Raw genomic sequence first — 17,252 nt, 5'->3', positions numbered from 1 at the left:
ACAGAAACAGACACGCACATACAGATATATATACACAAATACATACTTTGCACACACAGACATACAGACACACAGACATATACACCCACAAACACGCACACAAACAGACATACACAGACACACACATATGCTCGCAGAGACATGCAGATACAGAGACATATAAATATATACACACAGCACACACGTGCACACAGACATACACAGTATACACACAGGCCTACACACAGACACAGATGCACACAGATGTATTTAGACATGGTACACGTGCAAACACAGACATATACAAACGTGTACACAGAAATACATATGTCCACACAGACAAACATGCCCACGGACATATATATTCAGAGACACAAACATGCACACAGACATACACAAACTGAGATTCACACAGACATACACAGAAACATACTAACAGGGTGAGCCAAAGACAACACAGAGATATACACAGACTCACTTGTTGGCATACACAGACTTATATAGATATATACACACAGAGACACACAGAAACACAACGACACATACACTGACACATGCACAACAAACTCAGATAAAGACAGACATATACACGAAGATACACATAAACAGATATACAGATATGTGAATACACACAATCACAAGACACACTGATAGAAGCACACCCAGTCACACACATGTGCCACACATATACATAGTCATTTGTAGACACACAGATGTTCCTGTGGACATGTATACAGAGAACATACATGAAACACAGGCACAGAGAAATATAAGTCATACACAAACACAAAGACAAGGAAATATACAGATAGACACGAACATATGCATTGACACACACGTTGGCACAGACACATGAACACACAAACATACACAGAAATATAGACATACACATAAATATATAAACAGATACACAGCCAAATGCAAAGAGTGACACTTGAGATAAAGAGACACAAACGTATACACACAGATACCAAACAACACATGTATGCAGAAACACACATTTACATGGACACACACATGCACACATGGAAACACAACATATATAGACACATGCATAGATACACAGATATATATATATACATAGACATGTAGACACACATAGACATAAACATAGACACATTGGTGCACACACGTGCATGCGAACAGATATTTCCTTTTTTCTTTTTTTTAATTTAATAGTTTATTTTTAATTAGTGAGTCAACGTGAGGGTACAGTTACAGATTTATACATTTTTGTGCTCATGTTTCTCCCTTACAAAGTTTGATAACCCATCCCTTCACCAGTGCCCATTCTCCACCACCAGTAAACCCAACATACCTCCCCCCTCCCCAGTCCTGTCTCCCCACACTGCCACTATGGCAGAAGGCGAACAGATATTTTCACAGACACATACAAGCACACAGACTTACAAATGCACACACAGACATATGGAAATCCAGTCATATAGATCGACAGAGATAAACACAGCATATACACATACACATACGTGTGCACATGCAGAGACATACACAGACATACGCTTGCATACATACATGAAGACAGACAGAAAGACATATATACAAGACACAGGAATTCACACAGACACAAAGCTGTATGCATAATCACACAGACACAATAACAAAGAGACACATGCATAGACATACAAACATAGGGCCATATATATACACAAACTCACACCTATTTGCACACAGATACAGACATATAGATGCACACAAATATACACGTGCCCACACAGACAGATGTACACACAGACATACACAACAGACACACAACAGTCAACAGAGACTTTTGCAGACATATACACAGACACAAACCAAAATGCAGATACAACAAAGAGATATAACAGACATATACTCATGTGCACACACATGCATAGACACACAATTGCAAACACAGAAATATAAGCACAGACTCAAACAGACCCCCACGTGCACACAGACACATCAATATAGAGACACATTTACACACACATATAAACCTAGACACACAGAGACATTCACAGACGGACACTAATTTGTATAATAGACACATAATACAGATACATACATAGATAAACACATGCACACACAGACATGCACACAGAAAAAAAACAGATAAACACGTGCAACACACCAGAAAACACAGACATATATACAGATACACACAGACATATACACAGACACACATGCACACACAGACATAAACTGACACATACATAAACCCAGACACGCACAATAGAGATGCATAGATATATGCACACTGAGGGACAAATGTACAAATACACACAGGCAAAATACAGATATAATCCAACATTTATATACAGATGTACACACAGACATACACAACAGACACACAACAGTCATACATACACACAGAGTCAGACACAGACATATAGAGACACATGCCCAACAGAGAAACAGACACACAGATAACATATAGACACACAGAAAAATGCACACAGACATATACAAAGACACAGATACACACAGGCACACATAGATATACACATACAAACACATATAAATGCAAAAACCACAGGCGCATGTGTACCTGCGTGCACACACATTCACACAGGCACAACATGCTCAAAGATAAATGAACACAGATATATAGCTATACACACAAAGATATATAGCCACATAAAACTTAGACATATACACACAGATACACACCCACATAAACACAAAGTGATCCACACTGACTTATACACAGATACGTGCATGTACCAGCAGACACACAGATAAAGACACACACAGAGAAATAATGACATGTACAGAGACAGACATACACACAGAAACACACCTGCACACAAGACACACAGACATATACACAGAAACGCACATGCACAGATAGAAAAGAAATATGCACAGAGGCACGCTCATTTATAGAAACATGGACACATATACAGAGACATAAACGTGGATGCATACAAGTATATACAGATACAATTCACGCATGTACACACTAGTCACAGATGTAGAGAGATACCCAGACATACATAGACACACACACCCACAGACATATACAAAGACACACATAGAGGAATAATCAGACATACACACAGTCACACACCTGATGCATACAGAGATACACATACATATACACAGAAAACATGCACACACAGACATACATGTACACACAGAACTCACAGACATAGACACAGCCACAGACCCACGTGCACACACATAGATACAACACAGACATATGCCAAGACAAACACATATATAAACACAGTCATAAGCAGAGACACAGATATATCCACAAACTCACAAATGTGCAGACACAGTCATATACACATACCCACACCCACATGCAGACACACACATACATAGACATGCACACACACATTCATGCACACAGACACACATAGACATATGCACACCTATTTGCACACAGATACAGACATATAGATGCACACAAATATACATGTGCCCACACAGACATATACACAGACACACAGAGAACATATATACGTACACAGACATAGATGCAACACACACGGAGCCGCAGTTAGTCATATCTACAGAAACAAACAGAATGTGCATACACACTCACAGATATATACATAGACATCTAGAGACCCACACAGACATAGAGATACGGAATTATATAAAAACACAAGTATACATATACACAAACACAAATATATGCACTCACAGACACAGACATGTAGAGTCTCAGACATATACACATGCCCACATGCACACAGACAAAACACATATGTATACACAGACTCACACACAAGTGCACACATATCAGTACACAGACATATGGACACAAAACATTTAAACACATCGGTAGACACATATATACAAAAGCATGCACAGGTGATTGTGATTTTACTGACACACCTATACAAGGACACACACATATACCCAAACCATACACCGGCACATAAAATACACACACATACAGACATACATCCACATGAACACATACGCATATATTGACACAGTTATACACACGTAAGCACACAGATACACAGAAACCCACATGTAGAGACATAGACTCACATACACACATAAACTGAGATACGCATGTGTATATAAAGCACAGACTGTATAGACAAAGATATACATATACACATATTCACACCGACATGCACACACAGACACACATGCACTCATACAGAAACGCATTTGCACGCACAAAGACAAAGTCACACACTTTCACACACCTGCATGCACAGAAATGACAGACAACACATATAGACACAAACACACGAGCCACATACACAGACATATATACAGACACACATGCACACACACAGACATATAAAAGATACAGGGACTCACAGATATATAGACACACAAACACAATGACAGACACACAGACATGCAGAAATAGATACAGTAGAGATATACACAGCTATATACACAGACACAAAAGCACACAGACATATACACAAAGACTCACGCAGACACGTCCACAGAAATGTACACAGACACACTGACATGTACAAACACAATTACAATACAGATTTTTAAACAGACATGTCCACAATAGACATATACACGGACACAGATATAGATATATATATAAACACAAACACACAAACATACACAGACACACACATACGCACACACAGAGATATGGACACACAGAACACAAAGAAATATTGATAGACACAGAGATACACAGACATACATAGACAGAACACATGCTCACATATAACAAAAAACAGATTACAGACACATAATGAACACATGCACATGGAGGCATATAAGCAGACACACAAACCTATAGACACAGACATAAACATAAGCCACACAGACATGCATATACAGAAATACACGCACACAGAGGTACACACAGACATATACAGACACAAATATATGCATACACAGACTCACAGATTCTCACAGACACATACATACAGCTATATTCCCACATGCACACACAGACACAACACACATATACAGAGACTTACACAAATGTGCACAGACACAGAAATATGCAGACACACAGACACACAGACATAGACACACATCTATCACATAGATACAGAGAAACATAAAAATACATACATAGACACAGATGCACACAGGTGCATACACACAAACCACAGATGTGTGCACAGACACACACCGACACACAACAGAGACATAAATACAGAAACACAAAATTATGCGCAAAGACTCTCACATGCACACACAGACCTATATACAGACTGAGACACAAAGATACACACACACAGACGCACAGACACGAACGGAAATATACTTAGACACTTAAGGACAGAGACACACGAACACACTGATATATACAAAGACATAAATAGACACATAGATGGATACAAAGAAAAATACACAGATACACACCTATATGCACACACAAAGATATGCAAACATATAGAGAGACATACACATGGACACACACAGGATTATAAAAAGACACAGAGAGACATACACAGCACATATGCAAAAGATATACAGGTATATATAGTTACACACAGACATATATACAAACACCATACATACCCACATAAAAAGACACAAGGCATATGCATAGACACACATGATCATATACCTAATCACAAATAGATGTACAGAGACACACACAAACATATATAGTCACAAATGTACATATACACACCTATACACTGAGGCACCCAAACACAGACCCATATTCATATGTACACACAGATTCACACACAGACATACACAACACACACATAGACACACAGTCACACATATACACAGACACATGCACACAAGATACACACATATACCAGACGTATACACAAACACCACACACATGCACACTCAAAGACACGTAGACATGTGCCAAGACATACACCCAGTGCACACAAAAACACAAGACATATACAGATACAGACAAGTCACATGTACACATAGACATTAGACATGCACACAGACTCAGACACACAATAGACATTTATTCAGAAACACAGGTATACACTCACAGAGAGAAACATAACAATAGTGCACACAGAGATATATACAGACACGCAGACACATGCCCACACAGATATAGAAATAATCACACACACAGAAATATATATACACAAACATACTCAGATACACAGAAGAATACACAGATACAGATACACAGACACAGTCATATACACATGTGCACACACAGACCTATAGTCACATAGATCAAACATATAGATGAACACATATGCTTACGCAGTCACACATAGACGTATACACAGATATACACCCACATTTACACAGACTTATACAGAATCAGAAACACGTTCACAAAAACACACGTACATGCCCACAGATATATACAAACACACACATGCACACAGAACAGATTATACACACAGAATCAGACACTCAGAAATGTACAAATACTCAGAGAGCCAGCACCTGTGTAACCTCAGAGAGCCAGCACCTATGTAACCTTGGAGAGCCAGCATCTGTGTAACCTCAGAGAGACAGCACCTGTGTAACCTCAGAGAGCCAGCCCTGTGTAACCTCAGAGAGCCAGCCCTGTGTAACCTCAGAGAGCCAGCACCTGTGCAACCTCAGAGAGCCAGCATGCATGTGCCATCCCATACATCTAAGCAACAACCCCCATGACAAATGGAGTTATTAATATGAATAAATTTTTACTGTGTGTTGTTAAAAAAGAGGTAGAAAACAGAAGGGAACACCTAGTAGAGACTATTTCAACTCAGGTTGAAAGCTGCGTGCCAAAAGTAGACTATAGACCGAACATGATGGCCACTCAATAAATACCTCTATTGCAAACTACAACATCCAACAGGAGAGAGAACAAAAGGGAAGGCCCTGCCACAGAGGTAGGGTGGGGTGGTGGGGGTTGGGGTGGTTGTGGTGGAAGGGACACTGGGAACATTGATTGAGGAGAATGGGCATTGGTGGAGGGATATAAATGAAATGCAAACATGAAAAAAAAGAAATGTACAAATACACCTGCATACATAGACATGTGCACAGACATACACCGGCACACAGAGATAAATACACATGTAAACACACAGGCATATGTACAGACACTGACTCAGATATACACAGATATACACACATGCACGCACACATAGTCACTCACAGACATATATACAGAGACACACAGACATATAGACAGATACACATACATGCACGCACACACATATAAACATACACAGAAACACGTACAAATATAAACCTATTTTCACACACAGAGCCGCAGACACAAATAGACACACAGAGACAATCATACATACATATACACGGATACATTTGCATAGACAGTGATATATCCATACAGACATGCAAAGATATATATAGACACACAGTGATATACATATACCCATAGACACATACATGCACAGACATTGGGACACAGATGTATACACAGCGATACAGAGAGACCCAAACTCACCTAAAGACATGTACAGATACACATGTATACAAACAGCCATATAGACACATACCCACACACGTATATACACAGATATGCAGATGCATACATGCTGACACACAGACATGTAGACACAGACATAGACACACAAGGCACACAAGTACATATACACAGATACACCCAATGCAAATGCAGGTACACACAGACATAGACAAAGACACACATCTCCACACAGACATGAATAAAGATGCACAGACTGACAGACATATACAGAGACACAAATATTCAGACATGTGTGCATAGATAAATGAACGCACAGACATGTACAAACTCACAGATGCACATATGGATACACATGCGCACATGCACACACAGATATATACATAGAAACACAGAGACATATACACACACATGATCCCAAACACATGACACACAGACAGAAGTAGTGCAGTCAGACACTTACAGATGGATATACAGACATCCACATATACTCATATGCAAATACACACATAGACACAGACACTTATGGCAGCATAAGATACAGAGGTATATACATAGAAACATAAACACAATCAAATATACACATATATACACACAGAAACACAGACATAGACACACAAAGAAACAGACATACAACTGTCCTACACAGGCACCCCCCAATGTATGCAGTCACACACATATATATATGTACACCAAACATACGCACACATAGGTACAGACATATACACACAGACACCTGCACGCACACACACAAACACAACAGCGATGTACACAGACTTACACCTGCTCACCTGCATACACAGATAATATACAAATAGTTACACACCCACATTCATACACAGGTTTGAAAACAGATGAATTGACACATTTATACAGAAATGCACATATGTACACAGATACACGCAGACATATACAGAGATACACATGCACAAACAGTGTCTCACAGAGACATACGGAGAAATACACACACCCACACTGACATGGAGAGATACAAAGACCCACACACAGCATGTACACATAGAAAGACATATACACATAGAGAATTAGACACAGACATATACAGACACACAGATAACAAGGACATTGATACAGATATATGCATACTTGCACAGACACACACTTGCGAGCACACATATACAGACATATAGACATAGACTTATAGACACAGATGTACACAAACACATGCACACAAAGAGGCAGACGTATACACATACGCACATACCCACTTGCGCACACACAAATACAATGATGTATAGAGACATGCACACACAGACACATGTAGATACACTGACATGTACACAGCCTAACACATGTACATACAGAGATAGGAATACATGGGAAAAATGCACAGAAACACATGTGCACACACAGACATATACAGACACAGATATGCACACGGACTTATACACAGACATGCAAATGCACACACAGAGACTTATCCACGGGTACACACATATTCACAGACACACAAAACAAATGCTCAAACACTCATATGGACAGACACACAAATGTAAACATAGAAACATACATTTACAAATATAGACACACATAGACAACAGACAAATACACAGACTCAGACACACATGCACACATACAGAGGTATACAGATATATATATATATATAGATACACATAATGTAAACAGAAGACAGATATATTACACACAGACATATACACAGACACATTTACAGAGAAACAGATACATACAGAGCACACTTACATGCACACACACGTGGAAACATCAGACATATATACATACAGACTCTGACACACAAATATACACAGACACACAGAGACATATACACTGACATACAGACACACAGCTAAACATAGAAACACACAGACACACACCCCGACATTTACACAGACGTACACATGAAGACATACAGACATACACAAATGAACAGAAAGACACAGATATTTACCTGGACACACAGACTCATGCCCATACACACAGACATTCATACACAGATACATACTCATACAGAGACAGAAACTGCCCACATAGACAATACACACATATGCACAGACATATAGATGGACACATACAAAACAGACATATTCACAGATAACACATGCACAGAGACACATACATATACAGAGACACAGACATATACAGCGACACAGACATGTATAAACATAGACATGATCACATAGACACACACATATATACAGACATACAAAGACACTGCATGAACACACACAAACATACACAGACACACATGTACACAGAGACACACAGAGAGACATACACAAACACATACCCACATGCATACACAAAGACAAAGTACAGACATATACAGAGACTCACTGTGGCCCATACAAGGTGGAAGGGGTGCAGCCTCTCAGGCCTTGCCCTTTGCATGCAGGTGCCATTGTTTGCTGAGCAGAAGTGAAGAAGGCCGTGCCGTCATCATCCAGAGGAGCTCACAGCAGCCCTGGAGCACACGTGTGTGGTGGGACCCAGCCCTGGCACCGTGTCTGTGCTGCTGGTAAGCTGGGGGACAGTGTCTGCGCCCTTTGTCTATTTGCAGCTCTGACTGGAGCACACTGACCACACCCACCCCTGCCCCGCTCTGGGCACTCTGCAGAGATTGTACAGACTTGCCACCCTCTTCTTACAAACAGACATACACACAGACACACACACACACATATATATATATATCCATACAGACACAGACATATACACCCATAGAGACACACAGACATACACACCCACCCACAGAGACACACAGACACGCACAACAGTGCTACACAGAGACATGCACACACAATATGCATTCACACAAAGACATATGCACACACATAGATACACATGCACACACAGACATACATACAAATACACAAGCACAGACATATACCCATACACACAAGAGACACATAGTCATGTACACACAAAGAGATACAGATAAATACACAGGCACAAACACAATGCACACACAGAGACACATCCACATACATATGTACAGACACACAGACGGGCATGCAAACATGAAATAGATTCACATACAGATACATAACCACATGTAAACACAGATACACCCACATACATATGCACAGACACACAAATATGGAACACAGGCATACAGAGACTCTGACACATAAACACAAACATATACCTGCATGCACACACAGAACACAGAAGCATATACAGGCTGACATGCATACATACACATAGACATATACCCGGACACAAGCACCTCACATACAGACACACAGATATATACATATACAGAGAGATACACACAGATACATGCACAGATACACTGAGACAAACCAACTTGCACTCACAGACATAAACATAAAGACAGATACCCATATATACAGATACGTACATAAGGACACATATAGATATACGATTATGTACAGACATACCAACACACCCATGAACACACATAGACACACAAACATACACAGTTGCACACACATGCACACAGACATATCCACAGACACAAACACATGCACACACACAGATGTATAAACACACAGAAACGAGGGCCGGAGTGATACCACAGCGGGTAGTGTGTTTGCCTTGCACGCGGCAGACCTGGATTCAATTCCTGGCATCCCATATGTTCCCCAAGCGCCTCCAGGAGTATTTCCTGAGTGCAGAGCCAGGAATAACTCCTGAGCTACGCTGGGTGTGATCCAAAAAGAAAAAAAAATAACCACAGAGACAAAATAAACATAGCCACAGAAACAAACATATGCACACACACACACATAGAGACACAGATACATACACAGATACTCATTTATGCACACAAACATACTACACACATAAAGACATATATACAGATGCACAGACATTTAGAGATACACAGACAGATAGACACACAGAGAAGCACACAACACAGACAAATACACAAGACACACATATAGATGTATACACAGCAACACATGCACAGTCACATACAGACACACCTGGGCACAGAAAAATGTCATACACAGACGCACATAGATGCACACATGTATAGACATAGACACCCAGAGATGCATGCATAGACATATACAGACATATATCAATGCACATGTTAACTAAGACAATAGATATACATAAGCATATAAATAGATATATACACAGGGTCACACACATGCACAGACACACTGAAATACAGACACATGCACAGAGTCACACATAGACACACAGTTTTATATAGACTCAAAGAGACATACAGTGGCATACTCATGCACACAGACACACACAGACATAAACATAGGAACGCTTACAGACACATATTCACTGATGTGTATACAATATATAGAAACACAGTTATGCATAAATACATATATATATACACAGAGATACACAAATGCACAAAAACACAGATAAGTGCACAGAACCTGATACATGTTCAGAGACACACATGTTCAGAGACACATATATACCATGACATATGCATGCACACACAGCGACACATCTGCACCCACACACATGTGCAGACATGGACACACTGAGATGCACAGAGACATGCATACAGCTATGTATACAACAAAGAAATACACACACACACACAAGACATACACATATTCACACAGAACACAAATACATACTCACTAAAATATATGAACACTGACACGCAACACATATGCATATACAGAGATACAGATACACCCAAACATACACAAGGAAACACACACAGACATATATTCAAACACACAGATAGACACATTCACACACAGACACAGTGACAGATATATATATATATACCTAGAAAAGCACACATGCACATACAGACATGCACATACAGACATGCACACACAAAGATATACACAATGACAGATACTCAGACACTCAGAGACACATACAGTCCACAAAGAGACACAGAGATACAGACACATAGAGACTGGCACCCAATGCAAACACAACACACTAACACAAACATCTACATACATGCGTATATAGAATCACAGAGCAGAGAGAAAGACACGTATATATAGACATGGAAGAAACATGCACACACATACAACATAGACACAAATTGACATACATATATACAAAGACACACAAACATGCAGACACAGACACAAAGATACACCCACACACACACATACAGACATATGCAAATGCACACAGACACATACACACTTGTATACACAGACACAGTTCAGCACACACATGAACACATATTGACACAGACACATCTAAACACAAAGACACATATAGTCATATACAAAGATATGCACATCATGACAGACAGACACACACTAATATACACCTGCAGACACAGAGAAACATAGACATATGCACAAACACACAACCAGTTCCACGCATCCAGACATATAGAGACAGAAACATCCACATGCACAGACACCCCCCACACATATGGACACACAGACCCACACATGTATACAGACAGAGAAATGTAGACACAGAATACACAATGTACACCCAAACATATACAAAGAAACACAGACACATGGATACACACAATCACAGACAAGATCATGCAGAGATGCACAGACATATACACAGATATTAAGACAAACATAACATAAAGACAGACACACAGGCACATACAGACCTATATCCCAATACACAATCACAAACATGTATAGCATATTCACAGACACACATTGATACACACAGAGGCATATATACACAGACATACACATGTGCAAACACACATTGACAAAGACACTCACAGACACTGACACAGAAAAAATATACACACAGCTACATGACAGATATACATATATAAAAAAACAGACTCATACAGAAACAATGCACATGTTTCCACAAAGACATACATATTCCAAGAAATACACACTCATTGCACAGACACAGACACATCGAAATATACATAAACACAGGCACAGACACAAACACAAACATGCGCACACACTCAGACATACAGAGACACTCATGCATACAGCGAGACATGCATTATAAAATATATGCATACACAGAGATGTAGATATACAGTGACATGTATACACAACAGATATGCACAGAAAACCATTCATATACACAGATATGCATGCATATTCACATACAAACATACACATAAGGATGCATAAACACCACACTTTCGCGTACAGAGACATACACACACATAAATGCACAAATAGACATACACATACACGGAGACATAAATATACCCAGACACAAATACATACGCATTCACAGAGACCCATAGACATATACACATACATAGAGAAATACACACAAACACATGCAGAAACAGATGCTGGCATATACACAGAAACCCAGACATATACACAGACACACAGATACACACACATGAACATGTAGACATACATATATAGAGACACATAGACATACAAAGATAAAAATGCATAAAGATAGAGACACACACACGCACACATGGACATATACAAAGATACATTGTGGGATAACCAAAGAAACATGCAATTACACACCCAATGTATACAGAAATACATACACACACATATATATACAGAGAAAGACATGCACGCGCAGAGATACACATATACCTAAAACTCACACAACCATAAATACAGATACAGACTCACATAAATTCACATAGATATAAAACAGACATGTACAGAAACAGAGACACACACATGTGCAGACAGACATATACAAAGACCCACACCGACATTCAGACACAGGCACACACAGTCATAGAAAGACACCTGTAAACATATACATACAGATGTGCACACACAGATACACATGAATATACATACACAGACAGACATAACATACAGATATACACACATATAGACATATGCAGACTGAACCACAGAGACATAAACACGGGCGCACATAGAGACACACAGACATAGGATATATACAGACACATAAGTACACACGTGTACATACAGAGACACACACAGTATACATACACAGACAAGTGTATACACACTGAGACATGTACAGAAACATACACATATGCAGAGAATCACTCATGCATACACACCGACACACTCAATGCTTACACAGACATGGGCACACAGAGATTCAGAGAGGAGTAAGCAAACACGCAGACATGTGCACAACAGAAATACATACACAAAGATATATACACATAAACACATGTAGACACATATATACACAGATACATATACAGATTGCAGACACAGCTAGATATATGCTCACAAACACACACCTAGAGACACATTCACACACATATACATGCACAAATACATATATACATATATATATATATGCAATACACACTCACATACACAGACACATATAGAAACCCAAATACATGTGCACACACATATGTACATACATGAAGACATATACACAGAAAACCACAAACAGATGATAGATGCACACAGAGTCACTCAGACATACACAAAAAACACAGCTACCCACAGAACAAAACAAGCACGTCTACATGCACACAGACACACACAGATACAAAGAGATAGACAAGTGTACACACAGAGACACAATCCTATACAAAGATACACACAGTCGTACACAGACACACATGCACAATAACACAAGCAGAGAAATAGACATATATACACACACGGATATACACATACAGACACACATAGGCATATACCCAGACATATACAAAGGCACAGAGTATACATATACATATATGTATACACACATATACAGATACACAGAGACAAACAGGTATAGACACACATAGAGACACACAGAGGTATACACCCAACATAAACAGATACTCATTGATATATACAGAGACACACAGACATATGCAGACATAGATATGCACTTAGACATATATACAAACATACGTACACAAAAATACATATACACAGACACACAGAAACAAACATAGATACAGATATGTACACAAACACATAAACATGTACCCTGACGCATATACACACAGACAGACGTACAGAGACACAAACATGCAGACACAGATATACATAAACTGAGATCACACAGACATACATACAGAAACATAAAAACATGTAGACCCACAGACAATGTAGAGACATAACACAGACTCACATGTGGGCAGAAACACACGCAGACATACACACGCAGACATAGACATACACTCATGCACCACACATATGCACACACAGTCATTTACAGACACACAAACATATGCACATACACAAATGTGCATAGACACGCACAGCACTCACAGGCACACAAAGAAACAAACACAAAGAAATGTAGACATACACAAACATAAATTGACACTCAGACTCTCACAGACACATGAACACACACAGAAATATAGACAGAGAGACATTAACAGACACACAGCCAAATGCACAATGACACTGACATATACAGACCACACACATGTATGCACACAGACATTACACAGACACAGATAATATTTTTATATGTGTACAACACATCATATATGCAGAAACACACATTTTCACGGAAATACGTTTACATGTGGTAACACAATGTACACAGAGACACAGAAATGTAAATAGACACATACACACATATACACTGACCCAGGTGTACACACATGCATGCATAAACACAGACATTTACACAGACACACAAGCACACAGACACATGCACACAGACAGACAGATACTCACTTGCACACACAGACATAGAGAATACACATAGACACACACAGAGATGTAGACACAGAAAGACACTGATAATATACACAACAGAGACAGAGACCCACAGAGACACAAAGTTATGTGCATAGTCTTCAGAAACATATATGCACTGAGATAAACAGGCTTACACAGACACAAACTGAAATGCAGACCCAACAAAGACATGTAACACAGACATATGTATATATACACATATGCACAGAGACACAAATGCACACAGAAATATAAAGACAGAGACTCGCAAACACCTCCACGTGCGCACAAGACAAGGACGTATACATAGACATACAAGTGCACAGACAGACGTATACACAGACACAGATACACAAAGATATATATATACATATATATAGACATGCACACAGACATTTACACAGTCAAAAAGGGATACGTGCAACATACCAGGAAACACAGCAGTGTATACAGACAGACATATACACAGACACACACAAACATAAAATGACACACACAGACATAAAACCAGACATGCAAAATAGAAATAGACATGATATGCCCACCGAGGAGCATACATACAAATACACATAGGCATATACACAGACATAATCCCACAGTACACACAAACACACAGAGACATATACAGAGACACACAAACAAAAGACATACATACACAGACTCAGAGATACACAGATATACAGACACACACATGCTCACTCTTAGAAGCACACAGATATGTACATAGACACCGAAAATTGCACACACAGACATATACACACAGATACATGCAGACACACATAGACACACATGCATATACAGACATACAAATGTAAAGCCACAGACATGTGTACACACGTGCACACATTCACACAGACACAATATGTGCAAAGAAAAATGAAGACAGATATATACACACAAAGACATATAGACAAGCACACACAAACATAGCCATATATGCAGACACCCCCACATGTACACAAAGGGATACACACTGACGTATATACCGATACATGCATGTACCAACAGATATACACATAGACAAACACAGAGAAACAAAGAGTGACATACAGAATCACACCCGGATATATACATAGAATCACACAGGTGTGCACAGACACATAGACACCCTCAGATATATAGACATATAGACACATATACACAGAGACATATCCAAATGCACACATGTAGATGCAGACACAATTCACACACGTGCACACAGACATATATACAAATACCTAGACATATACACATCGCACAGATGCACACAGAGTTGCATAGACATATACACAAACACGATGCGCACACACATGAACACATAGGCATAGACATATATACAAAGACACATAGATATACAAAGATAAACACAAATGCATAAATGGAGACATACACCTAAATACAGACATACAGATGCACACACAGACATACGCAAAGACACATAGTGTGATATCCACAGATACATGCAGTTACACAACCAGTGG

This window comes from Sorex araneus, chromosome X, assembly GCF_027595985.1.
Source record: "Sorex araneus isolate mSorAra2 chromosome X, mSorAra2.pri, whole genome shotgun sequence".
Classification (NCBI taxonomy): Eukaryota; Metazoa; Chordata; class Mammalia; order Eulipotyphla; family Soricidae; genus Sorex; species Sorex araneus.
The sequence above is the reverse complement of the archived record's forward strand: the minus strand, read 5'-3'. Positions refer to the sequence as shown.